A 20067-nucleotide genomic window follows, 5' to 3' on the forward strand; every position below is an offset into this window, starting at 1 on the left:
ACTTTTTATCTTGCCCCTCAGTGTAAAGGGTTCTGTTTTGAGAATAGTTGTAATAGTTAAGGTTGTGTGTCAGCTTGGCTGCATTATGATTCTAAGTGGTTTAGCAGTTATGATGTGGTCATTCCACATGATGAGATCTGATGTCATGTAATCACCTCCATCATGAGATCTGCTATGAGCAACCAGTCAGTTGAAAGGGAGTTTCCTCCAGGGTGTGGCCTGCTTCCAATATATAAGACATTCTGGCTAACCTCTTGGGCTTTTTGCTTGATCTGGATGCTGCATATGGCTCGTCATCATCTGACATCTGGTTCTTGGACTTGAACCAATGGCATAGCATATTGCCTCCTGATCTTGGGTTGTTGCCTTCACAGCCTGTGAGCCAACAGCCTGACATCTTACCTGTCAATTTTGAATCTGTCAACCTCCAAAGCCAGCAGCCTCTGTATTGCCAGCCAATCTTGATTTCATTAATGCCTACAGCTATGGGAGTTAGGAGATGTCTGCCAGCCTTTACAACTGCATGAGCCATTTCCTTGAGATATATATATGTATATATTTTTTCTCTCTCCATATATATGAGATTCACTGGTTTTGCTTTCTAGAGAACCCAGCCTAAGGCAGCAGTGTACCAAAGGGACATTGCTATCTAGAAATTCATACTTTTTTTTTTTTCTCTGGTGTATGGACAAAAATATAAGTATGATGAATAAATAAAACTGTATCTTAAAATAATTAGTCACTTGAAGTAAGTAAAATAGTTTACTGAAAAGGAGAGTATCTGTGAGAATGGGAAGGCAGTGCTTTAGAAAGAATAAAATGTTATTAAGGTGATAGGCTGCAGTATGAATGATGAGAAAGCTGGCCATGTGACAATCTGGGGGAAGTGTATTTCAGGTAAAGAACCCCAAGGACACACACACACACACACACACACACATATTTATTGCCCCCCCCCCTTTTAAAATTGTGACTTGGGTGAAAATTTACAGAGCAAATTCACTTTCCATACAGCAGTTCACATATACTTTGTCTCATGACATTGACCACAATTTACCACCATGCAACAGCTCCCCTCCCACTTCCTCCTGATAATTACCTCTTCCCTGTGTCCATCCCTCCATGCACTCCTGCCCCTGAGCTATCTCCCTGTGCATAAGCAGCCCTTCTTTCTCCCATGATTGTTCTCTCCAAGGAGTGTGTCTACCTCAGGTAAATGTTCAACTCATATGCCTGTCTTTTACTTGGCTGGAAGCCACAGGTGTGGGTTCAATTTCAGACCTGAAGGGCAGCTAGGGGCCATAGTCTCAGTGCTTCCCCCAGGCTCTATCAGACCAGCAAACCTGGTGCCCCCCTTCTTTTTTTTCTCTCCAAATGATTTTGAGTTTTGTTCCACATTGTTCTCCTTCTCTATCAAGGATCTCCTACATAGCTCCCCTTCCAAGGGGATGACAGTGGTAGCCGGGAACTATCTAGTTCTTCTGGTCTCATAGTTGTATAGGCTGCAGATTGGATGGTGTAGGAGTCACTAGGACTGATTGTACCCATGAATTTTTGGTTTTCTTCATTCTTATTTTCTCTGGACGAGGAGAGACCCATTGTTGCATCTAGATGGCAGCTTAGGACAAATATTTTTAAGTTGCCTAGTAAAGGCATAAGCAGCCCCGATGGTGCATTGGTTGAAGCGCTCAGCCACTAACCTAAAGGGATTCAAACCCACCAGCAGCTCTATGGGAGAAAGATGTGGCAGTGTGCTTTCATAAAGATTTGCAGTCTTGGAAACCCTATGAGGTGGCTCTACCCTGTCTTACAGTGTCGCTATGAGTTGAAATTGACTTGATGGTGATACGTTTGGTTTGCGTTTTTAGCGTTGCAATGTAAAATGGTAGACTTGAGTTTCGTGTGCAGTTAAGAGTGGTAAGCAGGAGGAAAGGTCAAAATGAGGTCAGAAATTAGTCACAAGTATTGAAAAACTTTTGAATATTATTTGTATGAATATGGTCATGTAAGTAACAGTTGATGGAGAGTCTAGTGTACACTGGGATTACTTTTCCTTCTCTGGAGTTGCAATAGCACAATTTTGCTTCTACATAGAGAAGAAAGTTCTTAACATCTATATTGAAAGCATACTCCCTTTTTACATCTCACCAGTTTGCTGAAGGTTTTAATACCCTAATTTCAAACCAGATATTAGAACTATTGGATTGAGAGAAATCAGATTTATCATTTGAATTCTTTAGTTCAGATTAGCCATTATTTCTGCTGCTCACACTGTCTAGATGTTTCAGGAAAGAAGAGATGGATTGATTGGGCTTTCGTTGTCTCACCTACTGATTGAGGTTAGGGAACTTTAACATGATAAAAGAGGTGTTGGTATTGCAAACTGCATTAGGGCCCTTGACACCGAAGCCTGGTTAAAAATCAGAGTCCAATATCATTATTTTTCAAAGCAAGGCTTTGCCACACCTACAGGTAAGTTAAGGGATTTGCAAGTTGTGTGGCAGTGATAGCATATAAAAGCTGTAGCAAAGTACAGAGCCATTTCCTGACTTTGTTTCTAATAAATATAAAAATAAAAAAAAGGAAAGTATGTTCCTTTTATGTACTAAAAATAAGTATCTCAGCAAGAATGTTAATTAGGGCATTTCTGCTTTGTGGTAGCGGTCACCAAGAGCAGACTAAAACATTGTCATCTACAGGGGGTGAGGGGCACTCCAGAACACTGTACGATGTCCCTGAGAACCAAAAGTAGAGAGAGCAAACGATTCCTCCAAACACAATGCCTCCTTATGTGTTCAACTTATCAAGAAGCATTATAATTGTGAAAGAGACATGACACTATAGTTAGGCACCACAATGTGTACGTGTTTATGAGGAAGTGGAAGTAGATTAACTCAGTCCTCCTAGAATGATACACATTCTTTAAAGGACAAATATACACGATTCCCATCTTCACTGCTCCAGAGATACACAATAAAACACGTATCTTCCATGAGAGCATATTAAGTGTGAAAACAAATACATATTTAAAATCACATGAAGAAATAATTGACAGATAAGTGTGCTACTGAATCTGTATCATTCACCGTTTTCACTTCCTTGTTTGTGTCATATATTATCAGCAATACTTTCTCTGTCTTATAAAATAATGAGTCAAGTGCACACCTCAAATGAATGCTAACCTACAGAGATGTATGGTCCTTATATCTGCACACATAAATATGCTGAGAGTTGAACATTACAGTCCTTTAGATTCAGATACATTGAGTACAAAAGGAAATATTTCAGAACATATACAATGTCACTAACAGCTAGGGAAATATTATATTTCTCAACTGAAGAATTGTTTTGATTAATTGAATTTTCTTGATTTTTCTCAATTAAAAAATTATTTTCCAAATGTAAAATAATTAACAGTAATTCCCATATCATGCAGTCAATCTTCTAATATTTCTAAATGTATCTTTTTTTTTTTTTTTCTGTTTGCAGCAAGATCCAAATAAGGTTCAAATACTGGGAATGGCTTAAATACCTTTTAAGTGACTTTTAATCTACAATTCTGCTTCGCTGGCTCTTGTTTTCTTTTTGTGTACAACATATTTATGGAAGAAACCAATCGGCCACTTTCCTGTGGTTTCCTGTGGTCTTAGTTGTGAGGATGATATTTTTGTGGTGATGTTAAGAATGTTCCATCCACAACCTGCTAAGCTCTGCTTTCGGTAACATAGAGGTGCTAAGGTCTGAGAGGCCAATGTAGGGTACAACTAATTGCTTCCAAATGCTACTTGCCTTTCACTTGCACATATTTTGATGAAGTTTTATGCCATTACATCAGCATAATATGCAAATGTTAATGGAGCTCTGGTGGCGAAGTGTCTAAGGCATCTGACTGCTAACCAGAGGGGTGGTTGGCAGTTCAAATGCACCAGCCACTCTGCGGAAGGAAGACTGGGCCATCCACTTCTAGAAACAGTCACCACCTCAGAAACCCAAATGGGGTTGCTGTGAATAGGAATCTACTGGATGGCAGTGAGGTTTTTTTTTTTTTTTTAAAATATGCAAAATATTTTATATAAAAAGTCATCCACACCATATTATCCTTGTCCAAGAGAGGCCTAGTGATGTAGTAGTTAAAGTACTTGCCTGCTAACAAAAAAGTTGGTGGTGCAAACCTGTTGGCTGTTCTGCGGTAGAAAGATGAGGCAGTTTGCTTCCATAAAGATTTACAGTCTTGAAATCCTAGGGGAGATTCTCCTCTGCCCTACAGGGTCATTATGAGTTGAAATTGCCTCAGTGGTGGTGGGTTTGGTTTGGGTCTGGTGTCGTGGTCCATTCCAGTGCTGTGTGATGCCATACGGCTGTAGGGCAGAGATGATTTAGTCTCTAAGCCTCTTCCTTTTCTCGCCTCCAAAATTGATTCACTGAGAGACATTTGTAAAGGACAAAGAAGCCCAGTCAGGATGAGCTGCTGCTTTTCTTTTCTTTTTTTCTGAACTGGCTTCTTTTGATTTTCCTACCAATTTTTTTCTTCAAGCATTCCATTTTCCTGCATGTGTGACTCCTAAGCCTGATTTCTGGCCCCTTTGAAAGTTCTGTGAGCTACCTAAGGGGCCTTGGTGGCACAATGGTTAAGTGCTCTGCTGTTGTGGTTGTTAGGGGTCGTCAACTCTGTTCGAGCTCATAGCAACCCACGCACGACAGAATGAAACACTGCCTGGGCCGCGCGTCGTTGCTGTGTTTGAGCCCGTCGTTGCAGGCACTTTGTCAGTCCTTCCTGTTGAGGGTCTGCTTCCTTTTTGCTGGCCCTCTACCAAGCGTGACGTCCCCCTCCAGGCGCTGGCCCCTCCTGACAACATGTCCAAGGTACTAAAGATGATGTCTTGCCATCCTTGCTTCTAAGGAGCATTCTGGTTGTACTTCTTCCAAGATGGATTTATTTGTTCTTCCGGCAGCCCAGGGTACATTCACTGTTCCTCACCAACACCATCACTCAAATGCTCAGCTGCTCATCGCAAAGGCCAGCAGTGTGAACCCAGTAGAGTCTTCTCAGGAGAAAAGACCTGGTGACGTGCTCCTGTAATGGTGACAGCTGAGGAAACTTCATGGGGCAATTCCACTCGGCCTTAGAGGGTCATTATGAGTAGGACTAAGTTCAAAGGCACACAACAACATGAACTACCTAATATGGTTTTCATAAGCAGGTTCTTTGTTGCTTCAACTCAAGTGGATTTTGATTTTACAAGAAAAGATAAATATCAGGGAATGTCTGTAAGAAGGAATGCCATGTGAACCAGTTTTTGAAGAAGCAAGAATTATTCAGGTGAAGACAGAGAAGGAGGGGTTCCAAACTCATTGCACATTCAATATGGCTGCCAGATCGAGAGAGATATTCTCTTATGTTATTTCAACAACAGAAGCAAGAGAACCTTTTACTTTAAAGATTTATGTGAAGATACTGTGGTCATGTCCTCTTGTTCATAAGGATAGTAGGAAATTTACCCATGAGGCCAGGTTTCACAGTTGCTCTTTGGGGCACAGACATCATTCAGATGTTCACAACTAACGGTGGTATTTTAATGCTGCTCCTGTGGTTGCTTCTCCGGGAACATGCATCTTTGGCAGCTACTTCAGGACTCTGCCATTGCTATAGCTCAGCTCTTGTTGGTGTCTGTGTTTCTATACCTCTGGGCTTCTGTTTTCATGATTATGTTTCCTGAATCTTACAGTTCAATTCTCCAAAATAGAGATCTAGGTGGGCCTGGACTTTCGACATCATCTCTTTTGGTGAAGGTTCATGCTGTTTCCATCTTAAAGTTCTGGCCAGTCTGCAGATTGACCCAGTCTTGTGCAATCATCTGTAGCCAGGGCAGGGGAATGGAAGAGGGTGGCCACCTGTGCATAAGGGACTATAGACACAGGCACTGCCCTCAGAACAGACTGTGACCATGACAGTCACTAAATGGCCATTCTTGTGCGTTATTCCCTCCAAAGGATTTGGCACAGACAAAGACACAGGGACATGAAAGCCAAAAACAAACAAACAGACACAAACAAATGTGTGGCATAGTCCTGAGCTCCATAGGGTCTTCAAGGGTGTGACCTTTTGGCATTGGATTGCCAGGACTTTCTTCCAATGCCCCTGGGGTGCAGTTAAACCACCAGTCTTTGAATTAGTAGCCAAACATGTAACCATTCATACCACCCAGGGCACAGCCTATTTAGAGAGCTACGCCTGGTTTAATATGATTGAAGGCCAGAGCAAAATGCGGACATGAGAGGAATATGAAGCAGGGAGGATGAAGAAGTCCATACTGTGAACAGAATTATGTATCAGGGAACGGTGCTGTAAAAGAGCTCAGTGGCTTAAAATAGAAACAGATTTTCCTGAGCTTCTAACTTATTCACAGGACAAGAATAGTCTTGAGTAAAATTTGTAAGTTGTTAGTCATTTAACTCAAAGGAGATTTATAGGAGTTCCTGGTATCTCATTCTCTGTGTTTTCCTTTTTCTTGGAGTGCGGTCAGCCCCATAGTGTGTATGTAGTTCAGAGCACTGGTGGTTGTGGAAGTCTTCCCCAGACAGGTTTGCCTGGCATCTCCACCCTCAGTCTCACACTCTCCTGGGAAGACATGTACTTTCAATAACATGGGAAACCTGAAAGTCAAAAGGAAAATGACTGAAGGAGAAGACTATGTAGAAATGAAGGACTCAGATTCAAGAGATGATTCAGAGCTAGGACTATATGTGCAGCATAAACCACTATGGGCAATATTTTTAATATAGTAAGTGTGACAGATTTTATGTAAATGCAAAACTATAGATAAAAACACATATTTATTAAGAGAGAGTTCATAACTAATCATGGAAATGTCTTCAGCTTCATTAGTGCACATTATGAGCAATTTTATGACAATACATTTTTAAATTCAAGTGAAATGAACAAAATCTTAGAAAAATACATATTGCAAAACAAAGACCAGAACAAAAAGGAGTCTTGTAACAATTGGGGAAATCTAAACTCTTAACTAGGATCTCTGGTAGCATAGTGCCTAAGGTACTTGACTGCTAACCAGAAGGCTGGCGGTTCAAACCTACCAGCCACTCCTCGGAAGGCAGGTTGGGCTATCTACTTCCGTAGTGATACTGCCTTGAAAACCCAAGGAAGGGTCGCGGTGAGTCAGGGCTGACTCGACAGCACATAACAACAACAACAAACTCTTAACCAATAGTATTCTACAGAAAATTTTAGGTCCTACATTGCTTCATTGCTACATTGCTACCTGTGAGTTTTTACAAGCATTCATTAAAAAATATTGAAAATTGTATGCTAATTATGCTGTAAAAGAGAAAAGGAGGAAATGCTTCCAGAATCATTTTATGAATCTAGTAAGTCCTTGGTGGAGTCCCTGTGTGGTATAAACGGTTAACGCACATGGCTGTAATTCAAAAGCTGGAGGTTCAAGTCCACCAGAGGCATCTTGAAAGAAATGCCTGGGGATGCAATCCTGAAAAACCAGCCATTGAAAACCCATGGAACACAGTTCTTCTCTGATACATGAGCGTCGCCAGGAGTCAGAATCGACTTGCCAGCAACTGGTGGTGATACCCTCGAGACTCAAACCTGACAAGAACATTACAAGAGGAGAAAAGTACAGCCATTTCATTTCATGAATTTGAATGCAAAATTCTAAAGTATTTATAAATTGAATCCAGTGATATATAAAGAATATACTATATCATGAATAAGTAAGGCTTATTCCAGGAATGCAAGATTGACTTGACATTCTTAAATCGAAAAGTACAATTCAAATATTGACAGAATAAACGAGAAATGTCAAATGCTCACCTCAGTAGATGAATTAAAAAGAATTTGATAATTCCATAGTAATTTATGATTAGAACATTTAGATACTTGCAATGGGAGGGAACTTTCTCACAATGAATGATAAAGTGTACAAAATATTCATTGCACTTAATGTTCAAATACAGAGTGCTTTCATTCTGAGAAGGAGAATAAAACAGGGAGGCCTGCTATGATCACTTCTATTCAACTTAGTAATGGTGGGCTCAACCAATTCAGTAATGCAGACAATAAAGTAGGGGAAGGAAAAAGAAAAGAAGAAAGAAAACTGTCATTACTCATTGAAAACATGAATGAGTACAAAGAAAATATTCAGAAAATTAAACTACAGAGAATTAGAATATACTTGAGGTTAACTATACATAAACTTAATACAAAATAATTTTATTGCTATTTTACAAACCTGGAAAGATGATGACTAAGTACTCTTCCTAATGACTTTTCATACTTTTAATGCAGCTAGAAAATCTATGGGTTTTGTTCTTGGATCAGAATCAGGCATCAGTATGTACTCCTTGTCTATCTCAGATGATTTTGTAATACTTCACTTACCAGACACACAAACCTAATTTACCCATTCCTTCTAAAGATTACAGTGGGTTTTACATGTACTAGAAATGACCTGCCATAGAGGGCTAGAAATGATGGAAATTAGTGCAACGTGGTGCACGGATAAAAGAACAAATAACATTTTGTCTATCTTCAAGAATGATGCCTGCTTCTGAAATTAAACCCAGCAGGTAGGAAGACTCTAAACAGACTTCAAATTGTTGAACATCTGCTCACCCTAGCACGATCTAAAACAAGAAATGCGCTGCATTTTACAATGCTAAAATTCACACAATCTAGTTAGAATCATTACACTATTAAGTTTCATTGGGAGCATGTTTCAAACAGAATCCAAAACACTTTTACTCCCAAGTCGTGAAATACTGTTAAACTTACTGAAACTGCTCTTTTATTATATTACAATATCATTATATTAAAAATAGTTGAATACATTTTGCTAATTTAGGTTTATATCCGTTGCTAAAATTTCTCAAAACCAATTGTAAAATTAGTAAACCCTGGAGTCAATTACATTTAAATAAAATGGGGATTTAGATTTCAGCTCTAAGATGAAGCTACTTGATTTTCTTCTTTCATGTCCACCTAGCAGTGTGGATAAAAACCCAAACAAACAAACTCACTGCCGTGGAGTCGGATCCAAGTCATAGCCAATACTAAGATAGGTGATCTTAATATCACCTTGGATTTCCAAGGCAGTATCACTACAGAAGGAGATTGCCCAACCTTCCTTCTGAGGAGTGGCTGGTGGGTTTGAACCGCCAGCCTTCGAGTTAGCAGTCAAATGCTTTAGGCACTACGCCACCAGAGCTCCCAAGAGTGTGGATAAGAGTAGATAAAAGATGCCCAGTCTATGTTTGGAGTGACAAAAATTCCCATGCATTTATTCTACTTCTTGGTGCTGTAGTTATACGAAAGAAAGGGGGATGGAACTTGTAGTTCTAATATAATTCACAGCCATCGCGGAACTGCAATGTTCTGCCCCTGTAGAAGCCTTTGGTCTGGTTTGATTTGTCCAGGTCCTAATATTTCCCCTGGCATGTGCAAACTGCTTGACTGTCTGAAGCGCCCTGGATGAGAAACTGCCACAGATGGACCAAGATTTCTGTATTCCACAGCCGATTTCATTGTCTCAGTTCATTTCCTCTGCAGAAAAGGTCCTAAGTCACACTTAGTCACTTAGGCTCGGAGTCCATCACCCTCCTGGTCATATCCAAAACGTGTTACACGCTGGGTGACATTCTCAAAAGGCAAAAACTGGAGTGAGGATGGGCCAGTGGTTGCCAGGGGCTAGGAGGAGGCATAGCCCAGGGCATTTCTCTGCAGAGGTGGGAGTGCTGCGTCTCCTGATTGTGGCATTCGTTATATAGATCTATCAGTGTGGCAAAATTTAGGCATGTATGGCAAAAAAAAGAAAAGAAAAGAAAATCAATTTTACTGTATGATGATTTACAAACATAAAATTGAAAAACATTATCCTAAAAGAGAATGTGATTTGTAAGGAGGTCTGCAGCTGACCCTGGATCCACACCCACACGATCCAGTTAAGTAAAAAGTTTTCCAAGCACAGGCTTTTGATACTACTAGGTGTCTTAAACAGGATTATTTAAAAGCATGCTAAGGCAATTATCCCTGTTGATGCCTAAGGAGAAGAAAAGAAGCTGCTTTTTAAAAAGCTTTTAACCAACATTTAAAGCAATAAACAACCTTTGAAAAAGCTATTTTTTTTTCTTTAAAGCACCCCTCTCCCCATCGTCACCAATGATGCTTTGTTGGTGCTTATATGAGATTCAAGGGAAAGCGGTACTTTAAAAATTCTTTTCTTTCATGTGAAATTGATTTGAGATTGTCCCTTTCCCCTTCCCTTTTCCTAACAATGTGAAGATCACCTATCATAGCATTCAGCAAGTGTTAGAACAAAGAGGAATCCTGCCCTTGATTGCAAAGGAAGATTATAAGGAAAGTGAAAGGATCCTGTGACTATTTTTGTTGTTGTTGCCACTGTGTTCTATTTCTTATTTCAAATTTTATTCAACAGTTGAGAGTTGTCAGATGATAGGAAAGTAAAAGGGAAGTTGAAACGGAAGTGTGATTCTTCAAGAGAAAAATGTAATAAGCTTATGAATTAAATTGTAAGGGTTATATTTCTGAATAATTTATTTGTAAAAGGACAACTGTGTAGGAATTTTTATAACAAAATTTCCCATGTGGCTAAAAACCCATAATAAAACCAACAAGGTAAGCATCGTGGAACTTGATATTCAATATTCTTTTCCATCCAACCTTTCATCTTCACTGAATGAAGAGAAAGTTATCAACTTTCTTACTCAGAAAATAGCTAAAGAAATGTCTTTGTGTTGTTGTTTTGTGTCTTTGAAGTTGATACTCTAGTTTCCTTTAGGTAAAATAATAGACTTACTAGCTAGAAACAGGTGCTTTTTAGGGATTTGCTTCAGAACAGAAGTCAGCCCAGCTACAGAGAACTGGGCAGAACCATGCATAGTCCAAGGCCTTCTTGGTTTGCACCCGTCATGGGGGTGTCAAGGCATTATAACTTAAATTACCGAGTGCTTTTCCTTATAATGAGACATCATATTCCGGGGGCCTGAGAACTAAACATTGATGCAGGGATGCGTCACCCAAAATGAGAATATCATCACTCAGATTCATTTTCTGAATTTCACTAGGCAGACCTTTAAAACACTTCTGGTGACAGATGTAATTACGTGCCTCAGAATACTGTTTTCAGTTTTTGTCTTTATTTAAAATCATAATTGGGTTGCTATTTGTTGCAGACATAGTACTAAACACTCGTTGGAGAGAAAGAAGTTAATGTTCAAAGAACAGGGCACTCAAAGGATGCATCTTCCAGAGGAAAGGACAAGCGCTTGTACGCACATCAGCGTGTGCTCAATTTGTGACCTGAACACATTGTTGACCAAGACACACACCTGTTGCTGTTGAGTGGATTCTACCTCACAGTGATCCCAGGGGCTGCACAGTGGGACTGTGCTCCAGGGGGTTTTCTTGGCTCTCTCTCTCTCTTTTAAATTGTGATTTGGGTGAAAGTTTACAGAGCAAATTCACTTTCCATACAGTAGCTCACATACACTTTGTCTCATGACATTGACCACAATTTACCACAATGCAACAGCTCCCCTCCCACATCCTCCCGATAGTTACCTCTTCCCTGTGTCCATCCCTCCATGCACTCCTGCCCCCTGAGCTGTCTCCCTGTGCATAAGCAGCCCTTCCTTCTCCCATGATTGTTCTCTCCAAGGAGTATATCTACCTAATGTAAAGGTTCGGCTCATATGTCTGTCTTTTGTTTGGTTGGAAAGCACAGGTGTGGGTTCAATTCCAGACCTGAAGGGCAGCTAGGGGCCATAGTCTCAGTGGTTCCATCAGGCTCTATCAGACCAGCAAAACTGGTTGCCCCCACCCCTCCATTTTTTTCCCAAATGATTTTGAGTTTTGTTCCACGTTGTTCTCCCTCTCTATCCAGGATCGCCTACATAGATCCCCCTCTGAGTGGTTGACAGTGGTAACCAGGCCACTGTCTGATTCATGTAGTTCTTCTGGTCTCATAGTCATATAGGCTGCAGATCTCATGGTGTACCAGTTGCTTGGACTAATTGTTTCTATGAATCTTTGGTTTTCTTCATTCTTCTTTGTTCTGGATGAGGAGAGACCCATTGTTGCATCTAGATGGCTGCTTGCAAGCTTTTAAGATCCCAGTCACTACTTGCCAAAGTAGGGAGTGGAACAATGTTTTGGGTAGTGTATTATGCCAATTGAACTTGATGTCCCCTGTGACTATGGTCCCTTTGGCTCTCATTTTTATTAAAGCAGATTGCCAGGCCTTTCTTCCAAGGTGCCAGTGGGTGGGTTTGAACTGCCAACCTTTAGGTTAATGACCGAGAGCTAACCATTTGTAGCACCCAGGACTGGGTAGGTAAGGTTAAAACAACAAAAGGGATTTGAAAAATAAATAGAATTTTCCTCAAAACTCATGATATAGCAAATCAGAGTGGTTTTGTGGAGAAAACTAGTAAAATATATTGAATTATATTTAGAAGAAAGTGACATACAGAACTGCCATAAAACTAAGTTGATCAGCATGGAAACTGGCTTCCTCATCAAATGCCCCTGGTTATAAATACTGACTTTTCTTATAAGCAATGGGTTTTGCCTGAATTAATTAACATATTTGAGGAATAATTTTCTCTCAGGATTATTTGATTTGCTATGAAAATTAAAGAGAACAATGTCTACTTTCAAAAAAGGACTAGCATGGAAGTGGCACATGATAAACGCATAGTCAACATTACCTCTCCGTGTCTTTTACTATTTAAAAATCACATCTTTCAAACTTTTTAAACCCATAGAACCTTTTATTTCCTGGAGAATTCTTGCCTGGAACCCAATATATAACAGAATGAAGTCGGAGCTTTTCTTGTTGAAGAGGAGCTTGGCCTCCTGGAGTCATCATTTTGTTTGCTTCTCTCTCCCGAGGGGTGCCCTTCTGCTAACTCTTCTTCCCGGCTCCCACTGTGACAGCCTGGAAGCATTGCCTCAGAGCTTTAAACCAAAAAGACTCAAACCAGTTGCCATCGAGTCAATTAGTGGCCACGCCATGTGTTTCAGAACAGAACAGCACTCCATGGGATTTTCAGTGGCTGTGATCTTCAGCAGGAGATTGCCAGGCCTTCTGAGGTGTGTCTGGGTGGATTTGAACCACCAACCTTTCTGTTCGTAGTCAAACACTTAACTGCTTCTGCCACCCTGTGACTCACTCAGTACTCTAAGCTCCCAAGAAACAGTTTGAAAACTCTGACACCAAAGACTAGAAAGATGGCTTTCTCAGATTTAATTAACTACTGGTGTCTTATTTACCACAGTATTCACTACACATCTTATTTGACACAATCAAGATCTTTAGTTGGTTAAAAGAGGAAAATCATTGGAAAAAAACACACACACACAAAAAAAAAAACCCCAAAACACCCATTCATATCAACTTATGTTCTTATTCACCTAAGATACAGACAAGTACATTGTAATGTACATGTTTTAATACAGAAACAATTGTTTTGTTTTAAAAAGCAGTGTTCAATTAATTGACATTTTCAGGAGAAAGAAACTCCCATAACTCTATCCTCTATAATACCTAGTTTAGCTTTTCAAAATTGTGAATTAAGACATTAAAGAGATTGTGTAGCTATCTTAGACCAAAATCTTTCTATTTATATTCCTAAACTTCTCCTGGAGTCTCATTCAAAGCATTTTTGTTCTGTTCCTTTATTGAATCTTTGCAAAGCATTCAAGTTAGTTTTCTTAAAAGAAACAATTATGATTTCTCCTTCTTATTTCCTTATAATCTCATTATGATTTAATTAAGTTTTATAGATATATCAAGCACAATTAGCTGAAGACACAGAAACATCCCACACACTCTTAGCAAGCACAGGCCTGGACGGAGAAGCAGTGACAAGCACTGCAGCTGCTGGTCTGTAAGTCACCACTGCAGCATGTTATGGTGGTTCAAACCCACCAGCCACTCCTAGGAAGGAAGATGGGGCAATCTACTTCCGTAATGATACTGCCTCGGAAACCCAACTCAGGTCTGAGTCGACAGCACATAACAAATAACAAGCAGCATGTTATGGACATCAGCCGATATGATTGACAAAGAGAATGAACTACATTGATTCATTGTAACAAGTTTGCCAAACAGAGATCACTTAAGAGAAAGTGCATATATTTCTACCTACCTGCCTGTCTGCCTGCATGCCTACCTACCTACCTACCTACTTACCTATCTATCATTTGTTTCTCTCTCTATCTAATCTATAGGAATATCTACATCTATTTGAGAATGCAAAGTTGGTAGCTACAAAAATGATCATTGGTACTGATTTTACACTTTGAAAATTGTTATATGTAATTAGCAATTATACAGATCTAATATCTATATTTGATATTTTACTTTTTTGCCGAAGAAATCAGCTGGAGAAGGCAAACAAGCAATTCCGTAACTAACACGTAACTGTGAGCAACATAGTTTTCCTTCCTTAAGTAAGACATTAGAAATGTGTGTATCAATTTTTTTCTTAAATTTTGAATAAATTCATGTTACTCTCAGGCTGAAGGATAAGGAAGATGAGCAGGTGGAACTCTGAAATGGGAAGAGTGAAGGGGCAGAGTGTTTTTGTACAGAAGATCAAGACTCTAACTTGAGGACAAATTCTGTCCAAGGATGACAGATCCCGGGGATTTCTAGACTTTCAGACAGAGATTTGGGGTTTCTGTAGTCCGAAGACCAAATTGTGTTATTATTTGCAGTTAGGAAATATATCAGAATGCCTCAAATTTTGTGAAATTGCCACAGTTTGTAACTGTGCTGCTGGAATGTTAATGAAAGTTCTCTCATCTCCTTTCACACTTGCATCCTTCCCCTCGCATTGGTGATTAAGTACGGCCCAATCGACAGGCTCCATCACCTGTTACTCTGAGGGGCTGATCCAAATTTTTTATTTACTGCCATTTTCCTTTGCACTTGTTTTCTAGCCTCTGTCTTTAATCCTAAGAACACTTTCTATCATAACCTGTCAAATGCCATATTTAAAATACAGAAGCCCAGGACAAACTTTATAAATCTGGGCTTGTTCTCTTTCTACCAATTTTTAATGATCTTTCCTTGAGTCTTTGTGATGGCAGACATTCTATCTATGCGATCTATGGATTTGACTCACTTTTTCTGAAAGTAACACTCTTACAATTCTTGGTCCTAGTTATGTCTTCTTTCCCTCAAAATTTTATTTTTTGAAGAATCCGTTTGCATGTTCACCTGCATATGTGATACAGTTGAGAAGATAAACTTTCATATGATATTTTAGATTATTCTTGAGATGAGTCACATAGCCTTGGACTTGCTCATTCAAGATTCCAGCACAGAAACAATGTCTGTGAATTCTTGGAAAGAAACAAGAAGCAAATGTCCCAGATTTCTCTGACATCTTTAAACATGTGTTTGGTGTTCTTTAAACATGTTCTAGTCCAATAAAATGCTAAACAAGTGGAATTCAACCATACTCTTGCACTTTTCCAGGCCAGCCTTCTCCTAAAGGCATAGTGGGCTGATAGAAAGCAGTTTCTCGTCTCCACATCAACCATTTATTTAGCTCATGAACCTGCAATTTGCTCAGGGCTCAATGAGGAACGCTTGCTTCATTTCTACTGCATGTGGCATCAGCCAGAATGGCTTGGGTGGGGCTGGATTCCTTACCTGATTGACAAGTTGTACCACTCCATGTGGGTCTCTTTTACCTGAGACTTGTAGCCTCCTGTTTTGATTCTCTAATGCTGAGGTCTGGTAGCATAGTGCCTAAGGCATTTGACTGCTAACCAGAAGGCTGGCGGTCCAAACCCACCAGCCACTCCTCGGAAGGAAGGTTGGGCAATCTACTTCCATAGTGACACTGCCTCGGAAACCCAAGGAGGGGTCACTGTGAGTTGGGTCTGACTCCACAGCACATAACAACAACAGTGCTGAGTTGGAATCGACTCGGTGGCCGTGAGTTTGCTCATCCATTTCTATGGTAAGTATGGCCTTTAAAGCCAGGCTCATTTCTCTGGGTCTTATACTGGATTCACATCCTCTAATTTTTAAGTCTTTAAGTCTTCGATGCTTTCACACATATTTTTTTTTTTTGTATTAAGTTTTTCTAGTTGTTCTCTATTGGAAGGTTCCTCTCAGAGGTAAAGGTTGGCCTTTAAAAAAACTGCAGCTCTTATTTCTTCTTTACACAGCCATAAGTCTATAAAATTATTTATTAAACAAATTTCTGAAATCATAATTTTGTGTTTAAGTTATTATACTTAAAATGGTGAGATAAAGATGTTCTTTGACCCATGAAACTTTTCATCAACCCAACTACCCAACACCGTTCATCAAACTTTTGAGTTTTATTTATTTAATTTTATGACTGTGCTTAAAATTGCATGAATTTCTTAGAACAATTTAACCATGGAATTGAAGGAAATTTTGCATATCTGTAAGTCCTTCCATTTTGTAGACGTGGCAACTGCAATCCAGAGCAATGGTAGCAGCAAGAGCATCAGTTCTGTCGAACGCACCATATAGGATTGTTGTTGTTGTTATGTGCCGTTGAGTCAGACCCGACTCATAGTGACCCCTCCTTGGATTTCCAAGGTGGTATCACTACGGAAGTAGATTGCCCAGTCTTCCTTCTGAGGAGTGGCTGGAGGGTTTGTACCACCAGCCTTCTGGTTAGCAGTCAAGTGCCTTAGGCACTATGCTACCAGAGCTCCTTCGTATAGGATTATACCCATCTATGTACTAGTCCTTGGCAGTAAGAATGGCCAGGCTTCATCTCACCTACTTTGGTCATGTTGTCAGAAGCAACCATTCCCTGGGGAAGGATATCATGGTTGATAAAGTGGAGGGTCAGCAATAAAGGGGAAGGCCCTCAACAAGATGGATTGATGCAGTGGCTGCAACGATGGGTTCAGGTAGAGCGAGGATGTGAAGCTGGTGCCGGACTGGACAGTGTTCTGTTCTGTTGTGCATAGGCTGGCTGTGAGTTGGATCCAGCTCGACGGCACCTGACAATGACTACATGATGTTTATATGGTTGTATAGGTATGGAACTATATTTATACTGCATATATTATATTTTATAGTGTATAAAATAGCATGAGTTTTTCTCCCAAGGACACTATAGTTCTGTGGTCAATACATTCTTCCACACTTTATCTCTACACAAAATATAGAGCCTTCCCATGCAAAATGAAATGATGAGTGTTTCCCTTGTTGAAGAAAAACCTATTTGCTTAACCAGGGCATGTTATCTGCAGACCGACACTGAGAGATAAGGTCAAAATAATTTGACTATTTGCCTGTAACAAGAATTAGAGCAAATAGTGAGTGATATTACTCAGTAGTCTAATATTTTACATTTAATACTTTAAAACATCTCATTCAGATCCATATCAAGAACTTGAAAGAAATAATTTTCTGAAAAATCATGTCATTTTCAGTGTAGAATAGAAGATAAAGGTAGGTGAAACGCTTGTTGCAGATAATACAACATTTAGACACCATATCAAGAGAAATTATTTTTTTAATTCAAATCCTAGTTCTAGACTCAAGACATTTTATTGCCATCTCTTAATGTAATAGGAGTCAATTTTCCCTTTTCTAAATTTCACCATCATATGCTATCGGCTGAATTTTATAAAAGTTATTTTACATTATGTTTATCTGTTTTTATACAACAATGTACTACTAAATGTATTTAACATTATTTCAAAATCACCTTATTTTAAGATAGAACACAGTTTTATCAATAACCAAGTGAATTTCTATTTTAGTTCTATTGAATGTAGTGTAGCCATTCTAATTCCATTTACTCTTTCAGTATCAAGTATTCTACATGATTTTGGTTTATTGTATCTTGATCATAAACATGAGTGGTGGAAAGAACAATATTAAAATGAAAAGATCGAGAACTGTATGATCTATAAGAATGTCCATTTTTAAAGAACAGGTTTTCAAATGAACATAGGCAGTTGGTTTATAAACATTAAACGAGTTTCAGTACCTTTCAAGTCAACTGAAAATGATACTAGTTTCTGAACATAAAAGAAACTTGTTTCCTATAATGTGATTTCTATATTATGTCTAACTTTCTTCTTGTTACTAATATGCATCATTTGCAATTCACAAGCCATTATATAATGCCCTATAAGTTTAATGTATCTGAATATAAGTTTAATGTATTTGCTCAGAGGGTACAGTAAGAAGGCTAAATATGATTTTGAAAGTTGTGGGCTATGCTTTCCAATTTAATGTTATTCAATCAGACCTAGGTTATGTCTTCAGTATACAGTGGAAACAGAATAGCAGAGTTGGACTGGTTACTGTCCAAGGCAAAGAGAAACTTTTGGAAAAATTTTAAATGTATGTCTAATTGATATTTCTATTAACAGAAGACTGATATTAGTTTATTAATATCCTCAAATTAATAAAAACAACTTTATTGTACTAACTATACATGTGTTTGCAATAATCTTACATTGTACTTTGGATCAGTAACCTGCACTCCAGGAGCCCTGGTGGCACAATGGTTAAGTGTTCGGCTGCTTACCCAAAGGTTGGCAGTTTGAACTCACTAGCCACTCTGTGGGAGAGAAAGATGGCATTCTGCTCCTATAAATTACAGCCTTGGACAAACCTCACGGGCAGTTGCACTTTGTCCCATAGGATCACTATGAGTGGGAATTCGCTGGACAGCAACGGGTACAGGTAACCTGAACTCAGCCAACTTTTTTTGTTGGCATCATTTCTCAATATATGTGTATGCTTATGTTAACAACGGTGCTCTGGTGGCGTAGTGCCTAAGGCACTTGACTGGTAACCAAAAGGCTGGCTGTTCAAACCCACCAGCCACTCCTCAGAAGAATGGGCAATCTACTTCCGTAGTGATACCACCTCAGAAACCCAAGGAGGAGTCGCTATGAGTCGGGTCTGACTCCTCGGCAGTGCATTGCTTTGCATTAATGTTAATAATAGAAGTTTCACTCTGTCTGATTCAATATCTGATTGTTTTCCCATGCCTGGTGTTATTACGGATCCAGTCTTTAGGGATAGCATTTCTAGTGCAGGACACACCTAAGTACTGCTATTAATACTACTACCAACATGTGGAGTTCACTGTCATTGCCATAACCCAGCTGTGGTGGTGATTGTGACAAGCAACAGAAATACAAAACGCTGCAGCTGAAAGAGAGCACTTTGGAGAACTCCAAGGGCGAACGCCTAGCTCATGGACTTTAGCAGTGTGTTGAGGGAAACAGAGAGAGTAGTGTAGTGCCTAAGGCATCTGACTGCTAACCAGCAGGCTGGTGGTTCAAATCCACCAGCCACTCCTCGGAGGGAGGACTGGGCAATCTACTTCTGTAGAGATACTGCCTGGGAAACCCAAGGAGGGGTCACTGTGAGTCGGCAGTGAGGTGTTTCCACCCCCCCCCATATGTCCAGTAGCATAAGGCTGTGGAGACAGAAATACCTAGATTTGCAATTTATTACCTATGTAAAGGTTCCTGGGTGGAACAAATGGTTTGCACTCAACTGCTAACCTAAGGGTTGGCGGTTCTAACCCATTCAGTGGTACCACAGAAGGTAGGCCTGGTGATCTGCTTCCGTTAAGATTATAGCCAAGAAAACCCTATGGAACAGTTCTCCTCTGTAATACACAGGGTCATCATAAATTGGAGTAGACTATACAACAAATAACAATAACAACATTTACTACCTGTGTGACTATTTTAAACAGCATCATTGAGGTATACTTTGCATACCAGAGGAGCTCTGGTGGTGCAGTGGTTAATGCATTTGACTGCTAACCAGAAGGTCAGTGGTTCAAACCCACCAACTGCTCCACGGGAGAACGATGAGGCAGTCTGCTTCTCTCATCAGCCTTGAAACCCTATGGGGCAGTTCTATAGGGTTGTCCTATAGGGTCACTATGAGTCAGAATTGACTCAAGTGACAGTGGTTTGGTTTTGGGTTTTGCACACCATAAATTTAATCTATTTTGTGTATACAATTCAAT

Source organism: Orycteropus afer, unplaced genomic scaffold, assembly GCF_000298275.1.
Source record: "Orycteropus afer afer isolate SDZICR_OR568_19922 unplaced genomic scaffold, OryAfe1.0 scaffold00067, whole genome shotgun sequence".
NCBI lineage: Eukaryota > Metazoa > Chordata > Mammalia > Tubulidentata > Orycteropodidae > Orycteropus > Orycteropus afer.